Below are 19,908 nucleotides of genomic sequence, written 5' to 3' on the forward strand. Positions count from 1 at the left end.
TTGGCAATTTGATCTCTGGTTCCTCTGCCTTTTCTAAAACCAGCTTGAACATCTGGAAGTTCACCATTCACGTATTGCTGAAGCCTAGCTTGGAGAATTTTGAGCATTACTTTACTAGCGTGTGAGATGAGTACAATTGTGTGGTAGTTTGAGCATTCTTTGGCATTGCCTTTCTTTGGGATTGGAATGAAAACTGACCTTTTCCAGTCCTGTGGCCATTGCTGAGTTTTCCAGATTTGCTGGCATATTGAGTGCAGCACTTTCACAACATCATCTTTTAGGATTTGAAATAGCTCAACTGGAATTCCATCACCTCCACTAGCTTTGTTCATAGTGATGCTTCCTAAGGCCCACTTGACTTCACATTCCAGGATGTCTGGCTCTAGGTGAGTGATCACGACAAACCTAGACAGTGTATTAAAAAACAAAGACACTACTTTGCTGACAAAGGTGCATATATTCAAAGCTGTGATCTTTCTAGTCGTCATGTATGGATGTGAGAGTTGGACCATAAAGAAGACTGAGTGCTGAAGAATTGATGCTTTTGAACTGTGGTGCTGAATGGTTCTGGAGAAGACTATTGAGAGTCCTTTGGACAGCAGGGAGATCAAACCAGTCAATCCTGAAGGAAATTAACCCTGAATTTTTGTTGGAAGGACTGATGCTGAAGCTGAAGCTCCAATACTTTGGCCACCTGAAGCAAAGACCTGACCCATTGGAAAAGACCTTGATGCTGGGAAAGATTGAAGGCAGGAGAAGGGAGTGACAGAGGATGGGATGGTTGGATGGCATCACCAACTTGATGGACATGGGTTTGAGTCAGCTCTGGGAGTTGGTGATGGACAGGGAGGCCTGGCATGCTACAATCCATGGGGTCACAGAGTTGGACATGACTTAGCCACTGAACAACACAATTTTTCTTCTCCTTTTCCCTTCATTTCCTGTTTGAACGCTAAAATGAAGTAGGTTAAGGGTGAAATGGGAAGTGAAAGTTGCTAAGTCATGTCTGACTCTTTGAGACCCCCCCATGGACTGTGTAGTCCATGGAATTCTCTAGGCCAGAATACTGGAGTGGGTAGCCATTCCCTTCTCCAGGGGATCTTCCCAGCCCAGGGATCTAACCCAAGTCTCCCAGAGTGGGATGGGGTGAAGGTAATATTCAGCATCTTTTTTGAATGCCCTGCCTCACTGAGTCAGCTTTGTATTCCTTGAACTCAGATCTCAAAGATCTAAAGTAAACTGATAAACAGCATATGCCAGAAATAATCTGCATTCTCCTTGATTTCTTTGGTGAGAACTCTGAATATGTCAATCCCACCCAACCTAAGAGGGCCCGTGTTCAAGGAGCAGACTTGCAAACCCAGCAGTATCTCATCTTTGGAAACATCTGTGAGTTAGTTGTCATCTCTTGGCTCAATATGAAGAGCAAATTGTTTGCTGTCTTCTGGGAAAAGAGAGCTTTTATTTTTTTGGTCTCTGTCTGAAAACTTGTCACAAAGTAGAAACCATGAATCAGAAAGAACATATGTGAAATGATTTTGCAAATGTAGACAGGTGAGAGTTGAAAGTTCAGGTGAGAGCTGAACTTTTTTTTCTTGCTGTATCTATAGATTCCAGTTCATATTTCTTCTTGTGGAAGTGGCTCCTCCTTCCATCCCACCCCCCTGCGCCTGGATTTATGTTAAGCTGAGCAAGCAGTTCTGGTAAAATTAAGCCCACATATAAACAATAGATTTGGACAGCTCAATTTTGGTCCTGAACTCCATTAGATTTTTTTTTACCCTCCTCTCCTTTAGCAGTTTCTGATTCCTTGCTTCTTATAACCCAGTTTTATGTTGAATATCACATTGTACAAGGGCATGCCAAATTGGTATTGGTATATACTGATTGCCTTGCTTGGGAAAAGTGCTGAATTCAAGTTTGAAATGTTTGCACTTGACCAAAGTTTTGCAAAAGAAAAAAATAGTGTATTTAAAACTCAGAAACCATGATTGTGTTTCTTTGCTGTTTCTTGTAGTTTGTCTAGCAGTGGGTGAATAAGATTATATTTTAACCAGAAATTAGAATAGATTTATAATGATAGGGATGAATGAGATGAAGTTACAGAAGACTCAAAAGAGTTTATCCCAAGAAATTTCCAGAGTTATAAGAAGCACAAGTGACTTAACTCCTGGAGTCTATAGTCAGAAGAAATAGTGATATTTAATTAAAAATTTAATGAGGGCAAAAGAAGAGTTAAGAGGGCACATTTAGGAGGTGCCAGGCAGTGTACTGATGTCTTTACAGGTACAATCTCATTGAATCCCTGAAGAAGCACTGTGATGTACTTATCGGGAGTCCCATTATACAGATGGAAACACCGAGTTTCAGAAAAGCTATTCCATTTGCCTATACTAATATGACTGTGATCTGTATCCAGAGTTTTTGGGTTCTCAGGCCACATGTGCTACTTCATCATCTGCAGGGAAACAAAGGAGCTTGTCTGGGCTCTGTGTATATTGTCTTCCCAAGGAGCTTTCAAGGAATTCTGAGCAAAAGACAGTATTACTGACAAATGAAAGCAGAAACTGGCAAGTGGATGCTGAGGAAGGAGGCAGGTTCCTCTGCAGAGTCAGAAAGTATCTTGAACCTAGGGAGAAGTTGTCATTGGGCAAACAAAAGAGAATCTTGGACATTCTGATAAAAAGGCAGATCCCAAGGTGGTATACAAATTTGAGGTAACATGTGATGTGGTTATTTTCCTCAGGGACAAATATGTAATATCAGTTGTGGGATTTTATGTCACCTGGCTAGGAGGAAAACTGGACAGGGATGTTTAAGAGTTGGGTGCTGCAATTGTAAAGAGGTAAAAGTGCACTGCTCATAAGAAGGGCTTGATATCTGGGATTTTGGGGAAGACACGCATAGTTTTGGGAAAGGTTAGCTTATATTTAGGAGAAGGCAATGGCACCCCACTCCAGTACTCTTGCCTGGAAAGTCCCATGGACGGAGGAGCCTGGTAGGCTGCAGTCCGTGGGGTCGCTAGGAGTTGGACACGACTGAGCGACTTCCGTTTTACTTTTCACTTTCATGCATTGGAGAAGGAAATGGCAAGCCACTCCAGTGTTCTTGCCTAGAGAATCCCAGGGATGTGGGAGCCTGGTAGGCTGCTGTCTATGGGGTCGCACAGAGTCAGACACGACTGAAGTGACTTAGCAGCAGCAGCATATATTTATAATTTCTTAAGAGCTGTTAATTATATAATGCCTTTAATTGTATAACTCAGTATTTATTTCATTTATATGAAACTTCTGATTTGGACTGTAAGTGAAAATCAGAATATAATCAGACTTTATGACTTTCAAACAAGAATCTTTGAAAATGTATACTCCAAATCACTCCCTTTTCTATTACCAACACATTTATTCTTTCTTCATTTTATTTTTAGAAATTGTAAACTTAATTGTCTCAGTAGGGCATGATTTCCTTACCAAATCTCAAGTGAATTTAGCTGTTTTAAAAGAAGGGCTGTGGCAAAGCAGATCTAATATGGAGGACTATTGGTGAAAAGCCCAGAATGTTTAAGGGAGTGTTCAGTTCAGTTCAGTCACTCAGTTGTGTCCAACTCTTTGCGACCCCATGAACTGCAGCACGCCAGGCCTCCCTGTCCATCACCAACTCCCAGAGTTCACTCAGGCTCACATCCATCGAGTCAGTGATGCCATCCAGCCATCTCATCCTCTGTTGTCCCCTTCTCATCCTGCCCCCAATCCCTCCCAGCATCAGAGTCTTTTCCAGTGAGTCAACTCTTTGCATGAGGTGGCCAAAGTACTGGAGTTTCAGCTTTAGCATCATTCCTTCCAAAGAAATCCCAGGGCTGATCTCCTTCAGAATGGACTGGTTGGATCTCCTTGCAGTCCAAGGGACTCTCAAGAGTCTTTTCCAACACCATAGTTCAAAAGCATCAATTCTTTGGCGCTCAGCTTTCTTCACAGCCCAACTCTCACATCCATACATGACCACTGGAAAAACCATAGCCTTGACTAGCCGGACCTTTGTTGGCAAAGTAATGTCTCTGCATTTCAATGTGCTATCTAGGTTGGTCATAACTTTCCTTCCAAGGAGTAAGCGTCTTTTAATTTCATGGCTGCAGTCACCATCTGCAGTGATTTTGGAGCCCCCAAAAAAGTCTGACACTGTTTCCAGTGTTTCCCCACCTATTTGTCATGAAGTGATGGGACCAGATGGAGACTGTGCTTACCCTGTGTTCAGGGTAAGGGCTGGCCCACAAGGAACAAAGAATCACATTGGAAATAATATCTTTATTATAAACAGGGAACTTTTCCTTAGTGTATCTCTTACTGTTCCATTTCTTTTTCTTGCTCAATAAATACAAGGCAAAAAAAAGCACGCTTTTATGTTTTAATTTTCTTAGCAGCCCTTTGTCTTGGAGACAGTAATTAATGAAAATTATAGGCAAAACATTTAAAAGTTTGCATTTAATGCCTTCCTATATTTTACAAAGGAATTTCACTCTATCTGAAGAAGGGGGAGTGTTGGTGGGGCTGGAGGAATATATACATGTTAGCTAGCTTTCTTGAAGTTTTTCTCAACTAGTCCTATAGGGCGAGGTCTAAAATGTGGGGCCCTATATCAAAGAGATTATGTTTCCCTAGTCCTGTATCACAACTTTAAATGTAATATTTACTTAAAATTTATTTTATTTTATTTTATAATGTTGTGTTAGTTTCAGGTATACAGCAAAGTGATTCAGTTATACACATATGTATATGTATTCTATTTCAGATTCTTTTCCCTTCTAGGTTATTGCAAGATACTGAGTATAGTTCTCTGTGCTATACAGTAGGTCCTTACTGATTATCTATTTTATACATAGTCGTGTGTATATATGTGTAATAGTCACTTTCTAAGACACCTTAGCTATCAGATCCGTCTACATGTCAAGAAACAAATAATCTAGACAATTTATTTTACTAACAAAATTAAATATTGTCAAGCTATTTTAAAAAATCTTGAAAACATGGTTTGAAGAACATGGTAAACCATATTTTATAACCTAGCTCATGTGACTATGATAAATAATGCAATTGGGTCTTCATCCAATTTTTCTACTTTAAATTGAGTCTAGCAGCAAAAAATATTGGGCTAGTTGATCTAAGAAAATGAAATTCTTATCCTCATTTAGAAGTGAGTGCATATTTTAAAAATGAGAGAATGTTCTGCCTAGAAAAGTTAAATGAGAACCACAGAATAAATTAATAGTGATTTCCCAAACTTTTCCCAGACTAATTCAAATCTTGGAGTCTTGGGTTGAAACAACTTAAGACCTCATGATGACTGTCCCATAAAATAAAATAGAATGTCATTTGGTGAAAGCTATTAAAATGAATGAAAGGATTGGTGGTGCAAGAAAAATGAGAGTAGTCACAGGTAGGGGAAAAGTGGATCATAAAATATATAACTATAATTGCATAGCTGTACTTTCTATAGACACTCAAGTAATTAATTTAAAAATATACTGATCAATTTAATGCAGCAAAAAAACAGGCACCTGCTGGCAATTGGGGTGATACAGTAAGATGAATATGACATAGTATCTCAGGGCAGTTGTAGTCTAGGGTATGTCTTTGTGTGTATGTGAGTGAGTGGAGAAGGGGGAGATTAATACACATCAACAAATAGCAGTCTTACAAGACAGGTAATTCTTTGGAGGTCATATCTACTATGGGGTATGCCAGAGTCAGACTTGGGAAAAAGAGCCAAGGATTGGGAGAGGAGACATGGTGTCAGGAGACAGGAGTGTCAAGCCCTCTAGTTACTGACAGTTCTGGTTAATGAAGGACATCCTACCCAGAGGCCTTTAGTGGGTTGAATGTGTCCAGGCTGACTTTGTCCTGGATGGTGCCCTCTGTTCCATCATCATCCAAGGATAATGTTCATTAGAATGAGCTTGAAATGATGACGTACAGCAGCTACATGCATCATTATTGAGAGATCGTGTAAAACTGGTTACATGCCTATGGATGGCAAAAATGTTTTAAAACTCAATATTAAACTAGAATTATGGAATTATTAAAGTTATTGATATAACTCTGAATCACACCTTAGAAAACTTGTTCATCCCAGGGCCACCCCTTGCTAGCAAGAGTATCTGGACATGTAATTTAATCTCTCTGAATTTTTTCTTCATCTGTAACTCTGCTTTCTGCTGCTGCTGCTAAGTCACTTCAGTCATGTCCGACTCTGTGCGACCCCATAGACAGCAGCCCACCAGGCTCCCCCGTCCCTGGGATTCTCCAGGCAAGAACACTGGAGTGGGTTGCCATTTCCTTCTCCAATGCATGAAAGTGAAAAGTGAAAGTGAAGTCGCTCAGTTGTGTCCAACTCTTCGTGACCCCATGGACTGCAGCCTACCAGGCTCCTCTGTCCGTGGGAGTTTCCAGGCAGGAGTACTGGAGTGGGGTGCCATTGCCTTCTCTGAACTCTGCTTTCTAGGCTGCTTTTAATAATCCCATAAGGTCCTTTACATGAAAGTCTTTGGTGAATCATGACTTGCTATACAAATGTAAGGTGTGAAAGAGAGATGAGTCTGCCAGAAGGTATTTCAGAGAGTCATTCCCTGACCGTGTGTAAGCTGTGTAGCAGGGGAGAGAAGCACGTGGCGGTATGCAGATTTGTTACATAAGAAACAACAAGACTTGGCCAACATATACTCTTGCTAGCAATATAAATCCCTACCCCAACATCCTTGCTGGAAAGGGAACTCTCTCCTATCACATTTCCCTATTCTCACCTCCTACAGACAATAACAGCTTTTGTTAGAGACTTTAGGGGATTTATTGCAAGTGGTATTAATGAGACATGTATAAATGATGGGATTGGCTACAGTTTTCTACATTTGGTGGGATATGTTATGTATATTTCCTTTCAAATAATTGTTGAAGCTATGCCAGACCTCAAAAGCAAAGTAGGTCAATGAGAAGAGAATTTTTTCCAGTCTATTGCTATGTAAGCCCTAATTAAACCAAAAAATAAGAAACTTGAGGGATCCAATCATTAACTTTTGGCAGAAGTTAGTTTAATGAGCATAAAGGAAAGAGAAATGATTGTATCCAAATATCTGTTTTTGTGGTCTTTCGTTGCTTAGACATGGAAGAATAGATTTATTGAGAGAAAGCTCTGAGACTTAAAGAAAGCTCTGAAATCTGAGCTCTCAGGTATCTCAGGCAAGAGATGGATATCTCCTATGGGACAGAAGCAAACGATGTTCCATGCATGTTTATCATCATCACAGTATTTTTCCCCTCCGAGTATTTATGGCCCATTTCCCTTTATTTTGATAATTTTTGACCTGATTACAGAAAGATTTTAAAGGTAATTGGAAAATACAGAAAAGTACAAAGAAGAAAATAAAAGTCATCTGTAATCCACCTGGGTATAATAGCTACATATTCCAAAGTTTTTTCTTTGTGTGTGTGCGTGTATGTATGTGATATATGGATACCTATGTGTGTGTGTTACAAAATTGAGAACAAAATTATATATAGTTGTTTTCTTTTTTCAATTAAAATGTATTTCAAATATTTTCCTATGCCACTAAAATGCCTTTAAAACATTTTAAATGTCTTTATAATATTCTGTTATGCAGATATGCGGCAATTTATTGAAATACTCCCTTACTGTTTTGCATTCAAGCTGTCCCTGCATTTTTACTCTCTTTATTTTGCCAACTAAAGGGATTTCTCAATAGTTATCTCTGTAGCCGTGTGCTCATGCGCACTTCTGATGATTTCCTTAGTCTGAATGTCTAGAATTGTTGGTTCAAAGGAAATGCATGCTTTAAATTTGTTTGCTATATATAAATTAGGGACTATTTAAAGAAATGTCATCCTAATTTATACTGAGTATGCTCAGTGTCTGGGGTGGGGGTTGGGGGTTCCGCAGAAGGTAGGTTCTGCTGGGCTCTGGGTGGCAGTTACTGGGCTCAGAATGTGGAAGCACCACCCTTCAACTGTAACAGACCAAGCTGCCTTGCTTTGCCTGGGTAGCTTCAGAGAACAGTTGGGTGCTTATAGTCTTGGAGAAACGGTCAAGAGGAACATGGGCTATTCTAGGCTAAAGTCATTTTAACTTTAAAATATCAAGTAGGGTCAATAAAAATGCATGGGGGAGTGTGTCTCTTGTGAGAGACATGGGTGGAGACGGTTTGCTCGGGTCTGGCAGAGCTACTTGATTGTTCAAGTCACCGCTGAACCTTCCACAGATAAAAGCAAGAGGGTATAAAGAGGAAGAGGGCTCGATGGTGCTGTGAAGAAGAAGCTGTTGGGCTTTGAGATTGGCGTTCGTTGCCCGTGAGGCACATACTTGAAGAATCTGTGTGGAGGTTGATCTCTCCCACTACCCAAAACAGCTCTTTCCTCCCAGTTATCCCCTTTCTATCAGTGCCTATACTTGTCCCCCAGACTAGAAGTTTGAATCAAGATTCATCTATTGCCTCTCAAGTCCAAAATGACCCGAGACCTATCATTTTATTCCACTTGGAATAGCTCTCAAATCTTCCTCCATTTCCATTCTTCCTACCAGCACTCTTTTCCAGCCTTTAACACATGCCTGCAATTCTGGAATTAATTCAGACTCCAATTTTTCCTCCAGTTGACTGTTCTCAAATGCTCCTGAACTATTTTCCTCCAAGACCCTAAAGCTTTTGCAAATGACTTACCTACAGAATGTGAGCTCTTACAAGATTGAGGCTTTATCTTACTCATCTTTGTAGCTCCAGTGCTCAGGAAAGTTGCTGTCACCTAAACCATTTTTTGCCTGGTGAAAACTACATGAAGTTTTGGAATGAGAAACTGAGGCTCCGTGAGGGAAAGTAATCTGCCTAAGGTTGCGTAGCTAGTAAGTGTCAGAGCGGGGATTTAGTCCACATAGGTCTATTTTTCCCTAAACCACAGGGACTCAGCTGCACTGTGTTGCCTCTATTATCAGGGCTCTGATACCTTCTCCCTCAACGTTTCTCACTATACTTCTTGCTCTTTTCTGCACTTACTGCTATGTCACGGGATAGTACCTACTGCAAGAGATATACTTGAGCATCTTTAGGGGTGAAGGCCAGAGGGGAACAGCTGGTTGATGAAGACCAAGAGAATTGGAGGGGAGAAGCTAAGTCTTAAATTAGGTCTAGAAGCTCAAGATGGGATTTGGTCAGTGGGTGACCCCGGGGTGCTGGCCATTCCATATCATGGAAGCAAATAGCAGAGGCCCTGAGGCAGAGATGAACCGATAGTGCTGTGAATTATGAAACGATTTCATGCAGTCTTTGTTAGGAATAACCTTTAGTTTTTTATGAATGCCCTGAAACTAAGCCCCATGGTTTTGTGGACTGAGGTGCCACATGTTGCAGAGAAAGGGCCCACTTTCTGTTTGGGAAGAGCAGAGAGAAGAAGACTTGCTTGCGTGTGGCATTCCTTCACTTCAGATTTTGAATTGAACCTGAGGTGGTAGAGAATTCCTGGGGCATGTCAGCGTAGGAAACTGGTTGGTGTCCTAACACAGCTTCAGTTTTCACAATTTTAACCTTCAGAAACATTTTCATCTCTGAGTTAAGGAAACCAGAAACATAAAATGGATTGGGAGGGGTTTGAACATATTTATAGAGAACAGTTTTTACTGGCTAATGAACTCCTTTCCGTGGCCCAAAGTACATTTTGGCCAAAAGGGACCCTGGCAGATGACAAACAGGAAAACAAGAGACACTTGGAACCATTACCTGAAAACAATGACGAACTGTAAATCAGTGTCATCAAATTAAATAGGATCATTTAGAAAGTATTGGTATTGGTTAAAAAAAAAAAAAAAACTGCAAAGAACAGAAAAGTACACTTTATAAATAAAAAGAATTTCAAAATCTTATTTTGGGTTGATACTTGCCTTTTTAAACTTACGAATAAAGATCCAAGGAAACACTAAGTAATTACCTTTTAAGTTACACTACACATCCATGTACAATCACAGAAAAGAGTTTTGGTGGATTGGGACGGTGTTTTGATTTTCTTTTGCAGACATCTGCAGGGGGTCGGGGAGAAAGTTGTCGGTTTTCCCCCAGTCCCATTCCTGGCTCACATGCTCCCTCTTGTAGCAATGCTGGTCTGGGATTCCAGCTAAAGACGACACAGTTTACTCCTGGTGTTCAGCTCTGTCCTTCTCTGAGATTCCAACAGCCAAGTTGGGAGCAGAATACGTGAAATGTGTTTTTCAGCCCCAAACTCCGTCTCCCTCCTGGAGGACCAGACTGATCACACAAGCCCCTAATATGCCCAGAGATGGCCATTTTGCAACTGAGCTATTGATAAGGAGGCAGGTCGTGCTGAGAAGGGCTCTTTGCTCAGAGGCCTTACTGCAGTTGGTTTAGAACTTTGAGGATGAAGGATATTCCACAAGGGGAGAGAGGCCAGCTGCTGTGACCGTGGCTGCAGCCTCCACTTGGCTTTGCCTCTAAAAAGCTCATCCTTTTGAGCTCTTCTTGCCTCTTGGCTTGAAGCCATCTTTATGAGAATGATGGTTATTGCCTGTTACCTTGTATTCTTGCCCCAGTCCTGGACAGGCTTGCCAGACTTTTGTGCCTCCTGAGTCTTGATGTAGCAACCGGTTTTTCCCCAGCTGTCCCTTAACAGTCCATGCTCAGCTTCTACCTAGGAGACCAGTTAGGACATGCTTCATCCTGGCAGGGCAGGAGCTGCCTCAGACAGTGATAACCAAGACTAGGTGAAGCCTGCCTTTGCTGTGTGTTTGTTGCCTTAACCTCTCAAAGGTGTTATTCAAGACAAGGAGTCAAGGTTAGCGTCTGGCATAGATTGCTTTCCCTCCTTCCTAAAGCGTCATCAGGCCAAAACAGTCCCACCTCTCAAGCAATGGGAACAATAATGGGGGCCAGCGTTAGGAAGCCCACATCAGAGGCAGGAACAGAGGAGTCAACTCCCCGCCTCCTCTCCCGCAAGGCCACCTGCACCATGAACGTAGGGTTTAGGTCTTGTTCAGGATTGAATAACCAACCTGCATGGTATCTGGTACACAGTGCACCTTCAATAAATATTTGTTGCTTATCCAGATTGAAGAGGAGTATGGGGGCAAATGGAAGGGGGGTGATTCTAGTTATTCTTATGCTCTGGGCATTTTCAGTGGACAGTGCTGTTAATTATGCAGTCATTATTTTCGTACCCCCTTCCTTGTCCCTCAGCTTTGAGGATTAAGCCTGGAGGTACTCAGTTTTTGGAATTTAAGGTTAATAGTTCAACCTCAAGTTAGCTTCAGCCCATGGCAGGCGGCTTGTTGTCCTCCTCCCATGACCCCATGCTTGTATCCACATTCCCAATAACAGGTCACTGTCTTTTCCCTTTATCCTTGTGGCTCCTTCATGTTCCCCACTGCCATACGATGTGCTAGGATCACCCCACACTCTTGGAGGGTGGGTGTCTTGACCCTGGGCCTCCGTCCTCAATGAAGAGCGTCCTCCTCCGGCTGCCAGGTGGGCCCTGCCTGCTGCAGGATGCTTGCCCAGGCTGCCAGTCTCCCATGATGCAGTGTTCTGCCCCCTCACCTGCCGATGGCTGCCAGGCCTCTTGTATGGCTGTGTCTCTGCCTGTTGCCTTCTGCTGGGGAATTCCTGTATTGTGTTTGCTTCTCATGGATGGTCTGGTCCCCAACCCCTGGCCTCCCTTATTAGGCACACCACCCGGCTGCTGCTGGCTGAGTCTTATTTCTGAGACTGAGCATAGTTTTTGTTGCTCCTCTGTATTCCCTTTTAGTATCTCTACCACATCCTAATTCAGGATTCATCCTAATCCTCTCTGTCCTTTTTTAAAGTTGATTTCACTCTTGACTCTGGATTAGGAGATATTGTCTTCTCAAAGAGTCGTCCTAAATCGGGGCAGGAATTTTAGTTTTTGGAAGTTGAACATTGTGAGTGGGGCTGTATTTTTGTGGAGGTCACATGTCCTTGGATAGGGGCCTATATATATCGTGTGCCCTGTGTGTGTGTGTGTGTGTGTGCGTATGTGGATGAGAGGGAAAAAGACTCACCCTTTCTAGTACTTTCTGAAAAGCATGTTACTAAATAGAACAGGGAGAAAGTAAACGGGGGTGGACAGGCGTAAGATCAGGCTTTTTATCCTCCAGTTATACGAAGAGGCAATCATATATCATGTTATTTAGATGGTCCATCTTTCCCACATGATATTTTTTTGGCCTTCATTCTTGGCCTCCTAGTGAACTCAAGGTCAGAATAAAAATGATAGCTGTCATGACTTGGTAAAACTTGTTATCAGCAGAAAAATAGGAACTTTAAAAGGTAGTGCTGTATGGTTTTTGATGAAGAGACCTGCAGAGTGATTCCACGGGGGTATTATATGCTATTTGTCTACAAACACAGATTGGCGCAGGATTTTTAAAACTTGCTCTGCCTGTATTAAGGTGAACTTGTTCCTATTTACTGTACTCCCTTTACAGGTGGAGAGAAAGGAATTGATTGAGTTTAATATGAGATTTGGATATTTTCCCTAACCTTACATTGGTGTTAAATAGTAGCTATATGAATATTACCCTGCAGCTGACCTTTTGGGGATTGCTTTTCCCAAGTGATTTTTTTTCTAATTATCTTTATGTGCATTTTAAACAGAGTTGCAGAAGGGATGGGATTTAATTGCTCTATTTGTATTTTATTCCTTTCTTTTATGTCTAGGGCAAAAGGGTATATTTTAATAAGTCTAGGAGGTAATTCACAGCTACTGCTGCTGTTAAGGAAATACACATGTAGCAGGTACATGTTTGTGAGAGTATGTGGGAGGGTTGGTATGACTGGGTCTCCTCTTGAGCTGTCTTTGCTATAGTCAAAGTCTTGATTTGAGATTTCCTACCCCTTTCTGAAACTCTAATACTCTGGCCACCTGATGTGACGAACTGACTCATTGGAAAAGACCCTGATGCTGGGAAAGGTTGAAAGCAGAAGGAGAAGGGGACGATAGAGGATGAGATGGTTGGATGGCATCACTGACTCAATGGATATGAGTTTGAGCAAGCTCCGGGAATTGGTGGAGGACAGGGAAGCCTGGCATGCTGCAGTCCATGGGGTCACAAAGAGTCGGACATGACTGAGCGACTGAACTGAACTGAACCCCTTTCTTCATGAAAAAGCTGTTTAGGGTGGACACAGTGGCTCATGTCCAGTATATACTTTGTTCTTGCTCTTTACAGCATAGTATAACCTCAGATGTGAAATTTCATTTTTGTTTCAAAAGGGGGACAAGTCTGGTTATGTCAAAGTTGCTTTCCAGGCCCTCTGAGAGATCTGCTTTACACTTTCAGGATGATCACTAGGATGCAAAATCACTGCTGCTGTGTTGGAAGTAATGGTGATCATGCTGCCGAGGGAGGTCAGTCGCTCTGCTGCTGCTGACCTGCCTGCCAGGGAACCTGTGCAGCTTTACTGCTGTGGAGACCATGGCCAGCCAAAATCACCCTGTTAAGCCTAGACACACCTCTGGTCGTTTCTTTGACTCAGTGAGCTTGAGAGCACTCTAATAATTTATTTTGAAAAATCCAAGCACATTATTGAAGTCAGATCAGATGAAAAAAGGCTACATCTGTTGTCTGGGGGTGGGGGTGGAATAAAACTATAGTGCTTAGAACTCCACAGCTGCAGCCTCTAGGACACGCTTACTTGTGCCCTACAGGATAAAAGGGCAAATAGCAAAGTTGTAGCCTAAAAACTGTCCTAGAGCAAAGGTAGAGTGAGGATCTGTTTGGGGAAGTGCTTAAAAGTTGGCTAGAGATGTAGTGGCATGGTTTTGAGGAACTTTACAAAAATAATCTCACAGCTGAACAGCATCATCCTTTGGTTGACACTCTTGATTAGAAACTTTAACAGACTTTTTTCCTAGTCAATGAAATTGGAATGGCTTATTTTTATTTTGTTGGAGGGACGCCAGTAATGCAATAGTTAACTGTGGACTAACTTGTTCTAGTTCCTGTCAGCACAGTTTTGGAAACCAGTGGTCTAAAGGATGCTGGATGAAAAAGCATTTGCCCAACTCCCCCCACCCTACCCCCAACCCACCCAGCACTCACTGAATGACTTATTTAATAAAACCGTATGATAAACACAAGCTTGTGTAAAGGAAGAGCGGTTTCCAAGAATATGTAGTGGCAAAAGCCAGCCTTTGTTTTGAGCATGCCAATTTCCATGACCAGCTGGAGTACACCTTGGGACTTTATTCACTAGTTAGGGTTTCACATGCCCCTGTTGGAGTGAGGTTATTGTTGGGGATCCACTGTGATTTAGCTATGTGTCTAACGTGGAAGGCGCTACTACAGACATTAAGCATGTCTATTGTGGGTGAAGGGGGGCCATGGGTACCACCCATCTCAGTGCATCCCGGGAAGGGTCGTCTTTTCCGAATCTCATGCTTTAGGGCAGCGGTGGGTTCAGTACCTGTCAGGACGTCTGAGAAGGTTCAGAGCATAATGTTACATAAGCAGGCTGAGAAAAGGGTGAAGATACCCCATTTTTGTCTTAATCCCAGCTCCTTGATGTGGGTGGACCTTCCTCAATGGAGGAAAAGGGGGGAGTTAGGCTTCTCAAGCTGAGTGCTGAACTTGGTGCTCGGGGAAAACAGAGGAGGGAAGACTGAGTATGGACTTGGATAGTCTGAGTTGGTCTGGGCAGAGGAACAGGCCTCTGCTGGACCTAACGCCAGAAAGAATTTGGCTTGCAAAGGAAATGGAGGGGACGGGAATCTTATTTGGCTTCAGCAGCAAGATAAAGCTATCCCCATAAAGAGGTGTGGGGGTGGGGGAGATCTGAGGAGAGCAAGGGGCAGTGACAGGAAACAGGATTGGGATCACAGGGCTTAGAGCAGAGGCCTGTCAGGGGGTCTGAATAGGATCCTTGTAGGCCAAATGTGGCGTTTCATAAACAGTGTTCACTGTTACAAAGATGTGTGGATTAGAGAGGTCTCTTCCAGGGCCATGATTGTTTTTGCTCTCCGGCAGATTTCTGTTTCCCTATACATGCTAAAAGCATGATGACAAAAAAAAGCTGATTGTGTGACTGATTGCTGTCCAAGAGACTGAGAAGAAATGTGTCTTCCTGGAAAAGTGCCTGGAATTCCTTTTCCTCAGGTGCCCTTTTCTGTCCTCCTCCTTCGGGTGGGTCGTATTCTTACATCCCCAACTCTTCTCTTCCCCATCACATCCCGCTGTCCGGGAAGGGATGTCTACTCACCACTCAAACACAAATAGGTTTTAAGCAGGGACCGGTTGCCCTGGAAAGCTTGATTCCTCCAGGGAGGAATAATAACACACCCAGTCACGTGTCAGGGAACATCACTCACTGGGAATCTGAAGAGATTGGGGTGTTAATGGGGCAACTGTTTCAGAGGTTAGGAATTATTCCAAGTGAATGGCCTCTTTACCTGCCCCCCTTCCCAGGACAATGACGCTATTACAATAATTGGTTCATCTTTTTTCTTCCGAGGCCAAGCCCTTGGATTTGTGAGTGGAATCCATTTCCTACCAGGGCTGCAAGAGTCAGAAACCTCTCTGTAGCCCTTTCACTGAAAACTGCTTCTGTTCACAGACATGAGATTGACTGTGTCCTTTTGGGCCCAACAGTCCTGTGATGAGCCGCTTTCAATGGTCTGTCCTTCCTGACATAAGCACATTTATGCCAATACTTCCAGGACTCGACTGGGAGCTGATGCGTAAGATATGCTCCATGCCGGCAAGGGTTTAGCCATTCAGATCTTGAAATAGAAGACAAACAGCCTAATGCAGAAATCACCCCCGGAGTCCCCGGTGGTGGTTACCTGTCTTGCCCGAGTTCCTTCCCATGACCCTCTTATTTGGCTGTTCAACCTTTTGTAGAACAGCTCCAGCCCTGACACATGCCCTCCTCAAATAATGAACTAGAAGCTGTTTTCTTGTTCTTCTCAGGGAGGAAATAAATCCCTTCCACCATCATACTTGCTCAGGGCAGAAGGAGAAAGTGGCACCCCGTTATAGATAGAGCGTCCAGCAGCTCCTCCAATCCCGGCTTGACTGACAAGTAAGCCTGCATTTGTAGGCTGGGACTAAAGGGATTCCAGGACAGGGGCTGCCTGGATCCCATGTGTTAGCTGGTCCCTCTGCCTCTGTCTTAGTTGTAGTGTAGCCTGGTGTCTTAGAGGAAGACAGCTACCAAATAAGGGAAGAGGCAGGGAAGAAGGGCTTGGCTGTGGTATTTTCTTAGTGTGTTTTTGATTGCAACCTAGCCTAGGAGGTGAGGATGCAGCAGCTCCTTGGGAAGAAGACATTTTAGTAGTCTTGAGGGCCTGGAATAGGAAAAAAAAAATTTGTCTAAAGTGGGCGACTGCTCAATCTTAGAGGCCAATTCTGGGCTGGCCTTGTATTCAACGTTGAATCTCTGGACCCCCCCTGCTCTTTTTCAGGTCACAGATGTTCAGAAGAAATGGGGTTTAATGAAAGAAGGATGGCATGATTGTTTTTTCCCCCTCCATCAGGCTTTTGACCTCTCAAATACTAAAGGTTTTTGGCACACAAATAACTACCCCAAGTCAGGTTTTAGCTTTAAGAAGACAGCAGGATTTATGTACTAGTTTGACTCCCATACTGACAACTGACTCTTAATTCTTCCCTTCTTATTAACTTGTCAGTAGGGGCCAAACTCTGATGTGGGGCCAAAGTTAAGACAATGCTTTCCAGTTTCTCCTCTCATAGGTGATACAATTGGAACGACTGTTTTTGATACCTAGGGTACAAAAGGTTGAGAAATATCCGGGATGGGTAATATGTATTGCTACAACTGGCACTTCCAGGGAACTCTCAAGTTGTCTTTAGTTTCTGTTGCTGAGGTCAAATCTATGTCCTGGTCTGCATCCACAGAAATAGGAGTCTCTGTTAAATAGGTGGGTGTTTTGGAGACCACATGGAGGAGGATTACCTGAGAAAGGGCTATTCTAGGATGATATGCTTTTCCTGGCACTCCTTACTGCTGGGGAGATTTTGTCCGATCTTAACATGAGCCTCCCTGGTTAACCTCAGCCTGAGAGCTGGCTGAGAAGGGGTTTTCTAGGAGGGACCATGTACGTCTTCTTCGGAAATGTTCTTTACCCTGGTTCTGCTTAACTGTTGTACAAGGGGTCTACTTCCTTTTCTTCAGTCATACCAGGCCTTGAGTTTGGGAAAGAAGCATTATTCATTCATTCATTCACTACTATTTGGTTTCCTGTGCCAGAGGAAATTTCCCATTGTATATAAAGAGAAGCCCAGAACCTCACTTCCTCATCCTTCCTGAAGGGGTCCTTTGATCCTCTTTCTATTCTGCTTGGGAGCATTAGCTGAGGGCTCTGTCACACAACCCTGGGAAGACAAGAGTTTCCAACCAATTTGAACTGGGCTGGCCTGTCTTCCTTCCTGGAGGAGTCCATGGAGCTGCTGGGCACTTGCTTGTCATCCCTTCTGTTTGCTTTCTCCCTTCTCTTCATTGCTCCTCTCCCTCCCCTCCTCCTCCAGATGCAAGCCTGTGATTTGGACAAATCTGGGGATTTTGTTTCAGATCATCAGCAGTGATTTTTTTTCTTTCACAATTCACACAGAAATATCATCAAAGTCATGTTGAATGCTCATGGTGCTCAGATCCACCTCTCAGAAAGTACCCATAGAGATCTTTGGGTTGAATTCAGTCAGCCAAACCTTTACCCTGGTTGGACTGCAGCCCCATCAGGGAGCCGGGAGTCTCAGCCGGGGAGGGGAGCCCTCTGGCACCTTCTTCTCAGAGGCTGCCTCTGTTCCAGGTGCTTTAGGACATGGGGTGGCGGGTGCGTCATCACTAATGCAGCCTCTTTCTACTGGAATCCTCTCCTCTTAACTCTCCACCTTCATTTCTCACTGTACTGGGACCGGAGGTGGTGCCTCTGGCCTTGGAAAAGGAGAGGACACTCCAAGATCCGGACTCCAGGTTTTTTTCATTTTCTTCTGACTGAGGAGTATTGTGGCCTCGATATGGAGGAATTTCGGTCTTAGTGCAATTGGCCTGCCTGGTTGATGCAGGGGCAGTTTTATTCTGTGGCCCCTTGGAGCAGGAGGCCAGAAAGCCAGGTGTCCATCCTCAGATGGAGTCCCCTCCTCCCACCCACTGAGCTACCCCGGGGAGACTCATACCAAGGGGACCAGCACTCCCCGTGGTCACTCCAGGGCACTGGCCTCCTGCCCTCCTGGTCCTGATCTTGATGATCCTTCTTTCTGGCTCATTCCATCTGTCCATGCACGGAGTGGATTACAGAGCAGGCAAAGCCCTGACTCACTAGGAACCAAGAGGGCCCCAGAAGTGCCTTTCATGTGGAGAAAGCCATTAGTGGCAGCCTGCAGGGTGGGGATCACTGTCTAAGGCAGCCTGGCAGAGCCAGAGCTGGGTTTTCATGAGCACTCCTGCCTTGATGTCTTCCTCTTCCCTGTGGGGCTCACTGGCTTTAAGGAAGTTTGTGGTAGGAGCCTTCCTCTTTCTGGGAAGGCAAGTCTGTGGTTGCCTCCTCACACAGTGATGTTTTGTAGGCTGCACTGCTCTTCATCATGTTTCCTCAGCTGACTCCTAACGTGGACTGGGTCTTCTCCTCTTGGAATATAGCTAGAAAGGATTTGCAGAGGCCGTAACCCAAGGAGCAGTAGTGGTCAGCACAGCCAATTCCCTTCCCTTCTGGCCTTGAGTTCTGCCTACATTCTGTACTCCCTGGAGAGCTGAGATGGTGTTGGTTGTCTCAGTGGGTTCCTAAAAAAGGCAAGGACCAGTGTGAGTTGTTTAATAGAACAGAGTCAGCATTTCATGTTTACCAGTCATGGTGCTAAAAAGTGATGACATGGAAATGTCCACACTGACCTTCCTTCTCTCCTCCAGGGAGTGTACAATCCAGATGATCGTTCCCTCCCCTCCTTGCCAGGAAAATATCTTCACTTAAGTAAACTCAGGAGACTCATCTGGTCACTCTGTTCCTCACTTGGTATCTTCCAGTTCTGGGTTTCTCATGACTGTGGGATTCCCCAAACTTGAGGACATGAAAGTGTGTCGATCAATAAGGGGAGAAGGAGCTGACTTTATGCTTTCATGTGACACCTTTTTTTTCTGACCATTTTCTAAAAGTCAGTGAGAACAACTTAAAAAGGGCATCAACACCCCTGAAGTTGAGCTCTACCCAACCTACCCATTGCTCGTCTTCTTTCTGCTGATAACCTCATCCCATTTCTCTTGTACCAATAAAAGTAAGAAATAGCAAAAGCACTGCAGAGACCCATGTATGATCTGATTGTGAAATGATTCCTTATTAGATTGATCTGAGTGTATTGTCCAGAGTCATATGTGAGCCCTACCTGGTATTCATGACGTGGGAAGAGACTTAGCTGCCACTAAGATGGCAGGGCGGCCATCTGTACTAATAACTAACCTGGATTTAGAAAGCCCCAGTGGAGCTTCTGACTGCTAGGACTTTAAATAAAGCCTGGGAAACCCATAGCCCATGGAGCCTTGTGGAGGGTTCCCTGATGCCCTTGAGGTCCTCAGCTCTTACTTTCTGCAAGAGCGAGTGGAGGGGTACCTGAAGTCTTGAGGAAATGTGCTTCTCCACATAGTGCTCTGAGCTCCGCGTCCTTTACCTCCTCTTTAGAGAGGTGTGCTGTGGTCTGGATATGGAGGCATTTTAGTCTTAGTGCGGTTGGCCTGCCTATTTGATGTGGGGGCAGTTTTATTGTTCTGTGGCCCCTGGAGCAGGAGGCCAGAAAGCCAGGTGTCCATCCTCTGACGGAATCCCCTTCTCCCCACCCACTGAGTTACCCTGGAGAGACTCATACCAAGAGAACCAGCACTCA

This window comes from Bos grunniens, chromosome 8, assembly GCF_055505025.1.
Source record: "Bos grunniens cultivar Pamir isolate PY7600 chromosome 8, Bosgru_T2T1.0, whole genome shotgun sequence".
Taxonomy (NCBI): domain Eukaryota; kingdom Metazoa; phylum Chordata; class Mammalia; order Artiodactyla; family Bovidae; genus Bos; species Bos grunniens.